This window comes from Lipotes vexillifer, unplaced genomic scaffold, assembly GCF_000442215.2.
Source record: "Lipotes vexillifer unplaced genomic scaffold, Lipotes_vexillifer_v1.1 scaffold148, whole genome shotgun sequence".
Lineage (NCBI taxonomy): Eukaryota > Metazoa > Chordata > Mammalia > Artiodactyla > Lipotidae > Lipotes > Lipotes vexillifer.
This window is the reverse complement of record NW_006789249.1, coordinates 540,186-549,878: the sequence shown is the minus strand read 5'-3', so window position 1 is coordinate 549,878 and position 9,693 is coordinate 540,186.

Below are 9,693 nucleotides of genomic sequence, written 5' to 3'. Positions count from 1 at the left end.
GGCACAGTGGTTGAGAGTCCGCCTGCCAATGCAGGGGACATGGGTTCGTGCCCTGGTCCGGGAGGATCCCACATGCCGTGGAGCGGCTGGGCCCGTGAGCCATGGCTGCTAAGCCTACGCATCCAGAGCCTGTGCTCCGCAATGGGAGAGGCCACAACAGTGAGAGGCCCGCATACCACAAAAAAAATAAAATAAAATAAAAGATACATGCACCACTATATTCACAGCAGCACTATTTACAATAGCCAAGACATGGAAACAACTTAAATGTCTATCAACAGACGAATGGTTAAAGAAGATATATATATATATATATACACTCACATGATGGAATACTACTCAGCCCTATAAAAGAATTAAATAATGCCATTTGCAGCAACGTGGATGGACCTAGAAATTATACTAAGTGAAGTAAGTCAGAGAAAGACAATTACTATATGATATCACTTACATGTGGAATCTAAAATACAACACAAATATGAAATAAAAACAGTCTCACAGACATAGAGAACAGACTTGTGGTTGCCAAGGGGGAGGGAAGTGGGGGAAGGATGGACTGGGAATTTAGGGTTAGTAGTTGCAAACTATAACATATAGAATGGATAAACAACAGGGTCCTACTGTATAGCACAGGGAACTATATTCAATATCCTAAGATAAACCACAGTGAAAAAGAATATATGTATGTATGTATAACTGAATCACTTTGCTATATAGAAGAAATTAACACAACACTGTAAATCAAATATACTTCAATAAAACATTTTTTAAAAAGGGAATTTTTGTTCCTCATCCTGGTTCTTTCTTCCCCTTCCATTGTGAGTGAAAAGTTCATGTGTTTTGAAAATGTCAGTATCTCAAGATGGAAGAACTCTGAGTAACAATTTATGACAATCACCAAGGAGATCCTTTCAACACACAAGTTTGTGATGTAGACAACAAACGAATCTTTGTTAAGCTACTCATGTTTTAGGGTGTATTGTTACGACAGCATAGGCTGCCCTGTCCTGACTAATATATTTCACCATCTGTGCTTTACCTTACCTCCTTTAAATTTTAGCTGTTAACACAGTATACTCCATGTTTTATTCTTACACATGAAGAATCAGTAGATGATAAAAAAATCAAATTTGACAAAATATTATTTCTAAAAACTGTCATCTAGAATGAAGAATAACTTACAAAAAATTAAGAATGGCAGTTTTTGCTGGAAGATAATGCCTTTGGGGCTGTAATCAAATTTGGTGGTTCAGGGGTCTGTCATCTAATATATGAACACTTCATGGTTTGAGATCTCTTTTATCTCTGTATAGCCCATGATCTCTTGTCAACTTCACTCTAATCAGCATATCTATGAAGAAAGACCAAACTATGAATTAAACTAGTTCTCTTCCCCTTCAAATAACTTCAAATGAAAGTCTGAAATACTATATTCCTTCGCTTATTTGATTCCACAACACCTTTGATTTCAGGAGATGGACTTAGTAGAAGGAGAAATTTGTGATACATGTGTTCCATTAATAAGCACATATAAGAGGCTGGCCAGCTGTTGTATCCTGAGTGGAGTAGGTCTAACTTATTTTCATTGTACAGATGGGGCGTATGAGGTCAACTCTGTTTTCTGAAGGACAGCTATTACTAAATCTTGGTAACTGACACCTTGCCTTATTAGGTATTCTGAAGTCTGTAACAAGGAACTCCAAAATTTTCCTAATAAGGAATGACCTTTGACTTCTTTGTTATTTGATAACTATCCTCTTGATTATAAAATGCTGATTGTGCAAATGACTGATGCAAGGGAACAACTTCTCCCCAGGGAAACATCATAAATTGTATGGGACAATGGTAGCTGATTTGGAGATGGCCAGATAAAACATTGAGTTCAACTGGTAATATCAGGGTTCTGTTGGGAAAATTTTAATTAAGAAAGACCTTTATTCCTCAGCACTTTATTCTATTAATTCCATCTGTCATTTAATCACTTCTAGAGCAGGAACACATAGAGCTGGACCTTTGGTTTAAGATACTCTCTATTCCAGGTTTCTCTCTCACATAGTCATTTATATATTTTAAATACATCCTCCCTCAGCACATGTGTCTCCAATGAAAGTAAACTTTGATTATAACTTCCTTAAACACTGATAGAAGTTGAATGAAGATATATGATTTATACATTCAGGAGAAGGGAAAACTGGTGTTTTGGGAGGACAGTTAACAGTTGGAGTTTGCATTTTTCCTTCTACATGATTGCTGCCATCAGAAACCTCAGTGTTTCTGATTCTGCTAATAGATTAGCTATATGCTACTTTTCCCTTCTTTTAGATTTTCTATAGATAACTTAGCACTGAAATGTCAACACCAGCCTAACACCATTATCCAAATCCCTCCTTAAAATTTTACTTACTTAATAATTACAAATCCTGATGATATTACTGTTTTAGAAACTGATCCTGGGTAAGGATCCAGGACATAATGCAACTCTTAGAAGTTGAGAATCTAAAGATGCTTATCCCCTTTCTCTTTGTATAAAGGTAAAGACTTTTCTGGTTTTGATAGAAAGTTAAAGTTGTGCCACATTGAGAGTACAGATGAGGCAAGGCATGGCATTAGCTGTTCCATCTGGTGTTTCTTAAATAGGACAAACTATTCTTGGAGCTCTATGAAGTGCCTGCTTCATCTAACAAGAGTTGGAAAAGACTGGGCTTCTCAGTGAACTCAATAGGTGGAAGATGTGACTTGCAAATCTAAATGAGAAAGAAATGGAGACATACAGCATATGGAGAAAAAATGTCTAGCAACTGATTCTGTTTCTACGAAAGCTCAGCAAATAATTTTTTTTGATAAACACAATTGTGTTCCCAATCCATAAACCTTATTTTTAATAAAAGTCATCTATTTGTCTCTTTAGTAATCTTCTTGAGTTTACAATTGCAATTTATCATTTGCAATGATAAACTCAGTCCACAGGTGTTTAACACAGGATTTGGGGAGATGAATAAAACTGAAATTTCAAAGCTGCTATCTCTGCATGTACCTCATAAAATTTTTGGCAGCTATTGCTGGAATAAAACTGCCCTTCCATCCTTTTGCCTTGGCTCTGAAAACTAGTGCATCACAATGGACTCTGTGTAATTGGATATTCTGTGAAGTTATCTCAGGTTATTTCTCATTTTTCTGTCTTACAACTGCTTGTTTCAAGATAAATATAAACATTATTAGATTGCACATATGTTTCTTATCAGGAAGTCCTTGAATATTTTCTTGGGATCATCATCTTCTAATGCAGTTAAAAAGATGAGCTTGAAAAACTACTCCTGGATCGTGACTTGACCTAATGAGTCACATTGATAATCAAGTCTAAGAACATTAGAATTCAAATGTAATTTGCTGTGTCTTATATCTCTGTGTATTTGCAGGAGGAGTCCATTCACTATAACACCAAAAACTTTAAAATACCTATGAATGTATTCAACAAAAAATGTTCAAGGTACATACTTTCCAAAGAATATAAACTTGTACTGAATGATACAGAAAATACTGAAAAACAGAAAAGTATAACACGTACCTGGTGTAGATTATTCAATATGGTAAAAACATCAAATAGTTTTGAGTGAATTTGTAAATTCAATGTAATAATTGTAATAAAGATCCCAATGGGACTCTTTATGTACCTTGATTCTAAAGTTTGCCTGGAAAAAAAGTTCCATTTTTTCCATAAAATGGAAAAAAGTCAAAGAAAAATCAAAGAGGAAAATGCCTATTGCTCTTCTATTTATGTGATTCTTGATATTGGTAATAATTTTATGGATAGTTCAGTTTTATTTTAATAGCAACTCATAACTCTTTTTAAAAATTAGTTCACACAGTGCTTTTTCTTAGCTCAAAGTATTGATGTCACATTTCATGTTTTTTTTCCTGGTTGAATTAGTTCTATGTAAGTCAAACTATCTTTAAAAGTTTTATTCATAGGATTTTATGAGAACAGGACTCTGACAAAATAATTCTTTGTGAGTTTTATTATTTTTTCATTATTTTACTGCAAAAACCTCTAAGGCTGTGAAGCGGCATCAGTTAGTTTCAGTAATAAACTAAATAATTAAATCAAAGTTAAAATTATTTTTCTGATTTTAAGTTGTCTCTGAGTGAGTCTATGGCCAGAATAAATATTTTATTATAACTAAAAATAGTGAATCAGTGAAAAATCATCATCCATAAATAGTTATGCTTAACTATAAGAAATTGAGTCTATTCCTGGCTTCTTAACTCTGTGTCAATAACATCTTACAAAAAGACTCAAGCCAAGAAACAGATCCAGATTTGTTGTCTAATTCACACCTAATGGATTGACAGGAATGAAAATGAATCCATAAAATGCTTTGCTGCTTCCATGACCTATAAGCTGAGAGAAGGTGTCCTGGAGAAAGCTCACGGTTTAAGAACATGATATATTTATGAAAATGCTCTCTTGTACATCCTAGGCTGCTTCAATGATCCATCTAAAAACAGGCCAATATGGTATTTGAAATAATGGATGTTTTCCTAAAGATTCTATGTCAGAATCAAATTAAATCATTTGGAGACAGCCTGGTGTTCCTCTATATTAATTGAGTTTCTAGTGATCACTGTGTTTGCATTAAGACACAGTCTTAAGGTGTGGAAAGAACATACTCACCATCTTGTGAAGCTCAGCTTTATGAGTGAAATACAGCTAATGAAGTAGGGTGTAGAATTGGGGTTTGGGCTAGATTTATAGGTAAGAGGAACTGCCATATCATAATTTTATTCATTCATTTATTCAAAACTAGTTACTGAGCACCTGTTATGATCCAGGCATCTTAGATGTAGGGATACAGTGATAAGCAAGATAAGCATGGTCACTTATTCAAAGGAGCTTATAATCTCATTAATTGATGGGGTAAAACATATTTCATTTCTTGTGAAAATTCCTTGTAAAGGATACTTCATTGTGCTCAGTTGCCAAGAAGATTTAACATTCAAGCAATATTGTTTTTGATTACCAGTTGAATGCGAGTCATGAACCTATAAGTGATGCAGGGAGAAGGTGAAAACACAAATTTATTCTGTAATTTGTGTGCAAATAAGAGATGGAGGCATACACCCATAGCAGAAAAGCACTCATCGCAAAGGTAGACATTCTAGATACGTCACAGAATAATTCTGAGAGAATGGAAGAGAGTGGTTAAGACTCTCCGAACCTAATCAACTGAATATAAATGATGCAGGTCTTCTTGCTAATATCAGAGTGGTGTCCTCTGAGGTTGAAAGTGCTGATGAGAATGAATGGGACCAACTTTCAAGTTAGTGGGTTATTTAGATTTACCCTCAGGGTCCTTATCCTTTCAGAGAAGGCATTATTACTTCATGCAGAAATGGGAAATGAGGGATTATAATCAGAAAATGACTGAAATCTCTTTAAGCCAGAGGCAATGTTTGTGCAGGACAGGGTGACTAGACTAAATGGTAGACTAGAGATATTCTAGATTTAAAACTGAAAAATCCTTTGGGCAGCAGTAGACAAACACCTGCCCTAGATTTACTCTAGAAATTTCTATGAAAGACTCCAGAAAGGTCTGCTATATTAACTTTTTGACCAGGTTCACTTCTGCCATTCTGTATATCCTCTGTACACCACTTGGCAGCTCTGGACCCAGGGCTGTGTCTCTTTTACCTGGACTTGCACTTACACTGCACAGTAAAGGAACTGATCTGCCAAGCAATGTTAATGTCTTCATTCATTCTTTGAACAACATTGAATTTATTGAATATTTATCAATAAATAAATAATTTTGTCAGACACTGAGAATACATCAGTGAATAAGACAAAACTCTTGCCCTTGTGGAGATTACATTACAAGGTGTGTGGGGGGGGTGGGGGAGTTGGGGTGGATAGGAATATATAAACATAATAGTTAAATTATATATTATTTAAGAAGCTGGTAAGTATTAAGTAAAAAATAGATTAAGGTAAGGGGATCAGGAGTGCGAGGGAAGGGAATAGTGATATTAAGGTGGTATTTGAGCCAGATTTGAAGGAGAAGGACTAGCCATGAAGATACCTGAAAAGGGCATTCTAAGCAGAGAAAACAAGTGAAGATGCCTGAGGCAGAAGTGTGCCTGGTGTGTGAGAAGATAAGCAAGAAGGTAAGCTTGGTGGGAGCAGAGCAAGAGGGGAGAAACTAGCAAGAAATGAGGTCAGAGAGAGACTGGGTTCAGATTTCGTAAAGTTTTGTAAGTCACTTTTCCGTTCCTATACTTGCCTTGGCTATGGATGGTGACCCTGACACTATGCAACCAGTGATCAATTGAACTTGTTTCAATGCCTAATAAGGGTCAGTTAATAGATTTTGACTTTCTAAGAAGATGGAAAGAATTGTGGGAGGAAAGAGAGTTTGTATTTTCCATCAGCTGATGATTAGTTTGAAGAATGTTGAGGTTGATTATTGGTGTTTGATTATTGGTTTGAGGTTGGTTGTGCCATCTGAATGTATGAATATACCGCTGTTTCTGTAGGCATGAACCTTTCCCATGAGGTAAAGGAAAGCTCCAAGCCCAGGATCTCCCCAAGAAACTCTGTCAATCAGAATATCCTATATTCACAATGCAGACAAATGCAAATCCCCTTTTAGCTATTTAAATACATCAAAAAGCCATTTCTTGGTCAAGAGTTATTCTTTAAATTGTTTGATTATGTGTAGTTTTAATTTTAGCTGTTGGTTTTCAAAACTTTTATCCATTTTTTATGTTATCTTTTAGTCTATTTTATTATTTTAAAATATCTCAACTATCTAAGGAGACAGATCCAAAAAATATTGCTAAGACCAATGTCAAAGAGCTTACTGCCTGTGTTTTCTTCTAGGGGTGTTATAGTTTCAGGTCTTACATATAAGTCTTTAATCCATTTTGAGTTTATTTTTGTATATGGTGTAAGAAAGTAGTTGTTTGGTCCTTTAGCATGTAGCTATCCAGTTTTCCCAGTACTATTTATTGAAGAGGCTGTCTTTTGCCCATTTTATATTCTTGTCTCCTTTGTCATAGATTAATTGACCATAATTGTGGGTTTATTTCTCGGCTGTCTATTCTATTTCATTGATCTATGTGTCTCTTTTTGTGCCAGTACCATACTTCTTTGATTACTATAGCTCTGTAGTATAATTTGAAATCAGGGAGCATGTACCTCCATCCTTGTTCTTTCTCAAGATTTTTTGGCTATTCATGGTCTTTTGTGTTTCCATACAAATTTTAGAATTATTTGTTCTAGTTCTGAACAATGCCACTGGTATTTTGATAGGGATTACATTGAATCTGTAGATTGCATTGGGTAGTATGGTCATTTTAACAATATTAACTCTTCCAATCCGTGATTACAGTATATCTTTTCATTTAATTATGTTGTCTACATTTTCTTTTATCAGTGTCATAGTTTTTAGATTATGGGTCTTTTACCTCCTTGGTTAAATTTATTCCTAGCTATTTTATTCTTTTTGGTCTTCTCACACAAGGACTACAAAAGCAAAAATGAACATATGGGACTACATCAAACTAAAAAAGCTTCTGCACAGCAAAAGAAAACATCAACAAAATAAAAAGTGAACTTACTGAATAGAAGAAAATATTTGCAAATAATATATCTGATAAGGATCTAATATCCAAAATAAATGAAAATTCACCCAATTCAATATCAAAAAACCCTCTATTTGATTAAAAAATGGGCAAAAGACTTGAATAGACAATTTTCCAAAGAAAACATACAGATGTTCAACAGGTGCATGAAAAGATGTTCAAAATTATTAATATCAGGGAAATGCAAATCAAACCCACAATGAGATATCACCTTACACCTGTTAGAATGCTATTATCAAAAAGACAAGCGATAAAAAGTATTGGTGAGGATGTGGAAAAAAGGGAACCCTTGTGCACTCTTTGTGGGAATGTAAATCGTGCAGCCACTATGGAAAATAGTATGAAGTTTCCTCAAAAAATTAAAAACAGAACTAACATATGATTCAGCAATTCTATTTCTGGATATTTATCTGAGAGAAAAGAAAACACGAATTCTAAAAGATATATGCACCCCAATGTTCATTGCAGCATTATTTACAATAACCAAGATATGGAATCAACGTAAGTGTCCACTGATAATGAATGGATAAAGTGTTATATATGTACAATAGACGATTAGTCATAAAAAAGAAATCTTACCATTTGCAATAACATGGACCCAGAGTGTATTATACTGTTAAATAAGTCAGACAGAGAAAGACAAATACTGTATGATATTACTCATATGCAGAATCTAAAAAAACAAAAAAGTGAACAAGCAAAACAGAAACAGGCTCAGATACAGAGAACAAACTGGTTGCCAGAGGAGAAGAGGGTTGAGACATGGGAAAAACAGGTGAAGGAGACTGAGAAATAGACTTCCAGTTATAAAATAAGTAAGTCACCAGGATATAATGTAGAGCATAATTAATTTAGTCAATAATACTGTAATGACTTTGTATGGTGACAGATCGTATCTAGACTTATTGTGGTGATCATTTCATAGTGTATAAAAATATCGAATCATTATGTTGTACACCTGAAACTAATTATATTATAAACCAATAATACTTCAATAAAAAGAGAAAAAATTATAACTACATTTCAATTTTTTCTTTTAAAATGAGGACAGAGAAGCACCAGGATAAGGGAGGAAGTTCTGAGGAGCTTATATTAAATCCTGGAAATATGGGAGACCCCTCCTCCTCCATCTTCTAACTCTGTAGGGATTTTCCAATGATATCAAAACATATTTCTCATTCCAGCATCAGATGAGAAAAAGCAATTTCAAGAAGTCTGCCCTTCAGGGAGTGTAGCAGGTTCACTAAAATGAAATAAAGCAGAACAAATAGCTGAGACTTGGTAGAATCTGCAAACATATATTTCTTCATCTTTCTATTAACACATGCTGCTTTGAAGCCCGTAGATATTTTGATATTTATATAAAGATGCCATGTATTCTAGGAACAATGTTCAGACACCAATGCTTATACTAACACTAAATTCAGAGGACACCAACTCTAGTGACACAAATACAAGTGGATTGGTTCTGACCACAAGATTCAGATTCTTCCTAAGGGTGTTAGGTAATTTAGAAGATGAGGTAGCACTTATGTATCTTTGGTGACTTAGAGTACAACAAGGTGTCATGTTATCAACCCATGTGAGTACAAATTAGAGCCAATGAATCAGATGCAGGTCAGAGAGGCTGGGGCATACAGCGCTAAGTAGAATAAAAATTGTGGCATTTGAAAGGGGAATGAGACCAGAAGAAGAGGCCTTTGTAAATCAGGGAAACATTTAAAAACATTTTGTCTAAAATATAAACATTTCCTGCCAATAATTGTCTTCTCCATCTCAGCCTCCACTCATACTTCCATATTAGGAATCTTGTTCCCTGCCTGGTAGAAACTTGTATTGTGTTTTTCAGTTCTTGGAAGTTTGATTGTCTTTGTAATAAATCAAGTCCCATTTGTCTGAATCAAGGGCCACAGTGTGTTGGACAGAAAGCAATCTCTTTCTACAGTTAACCACCAGGGGGTAGTCTGAATCTGATTTAAGAGTAAGCGAATAGATCAAACTGAGGTAGGTTTGAGAATTTCAGGAGTTTTTTTTTTTTTTTTTTTTTGGTCC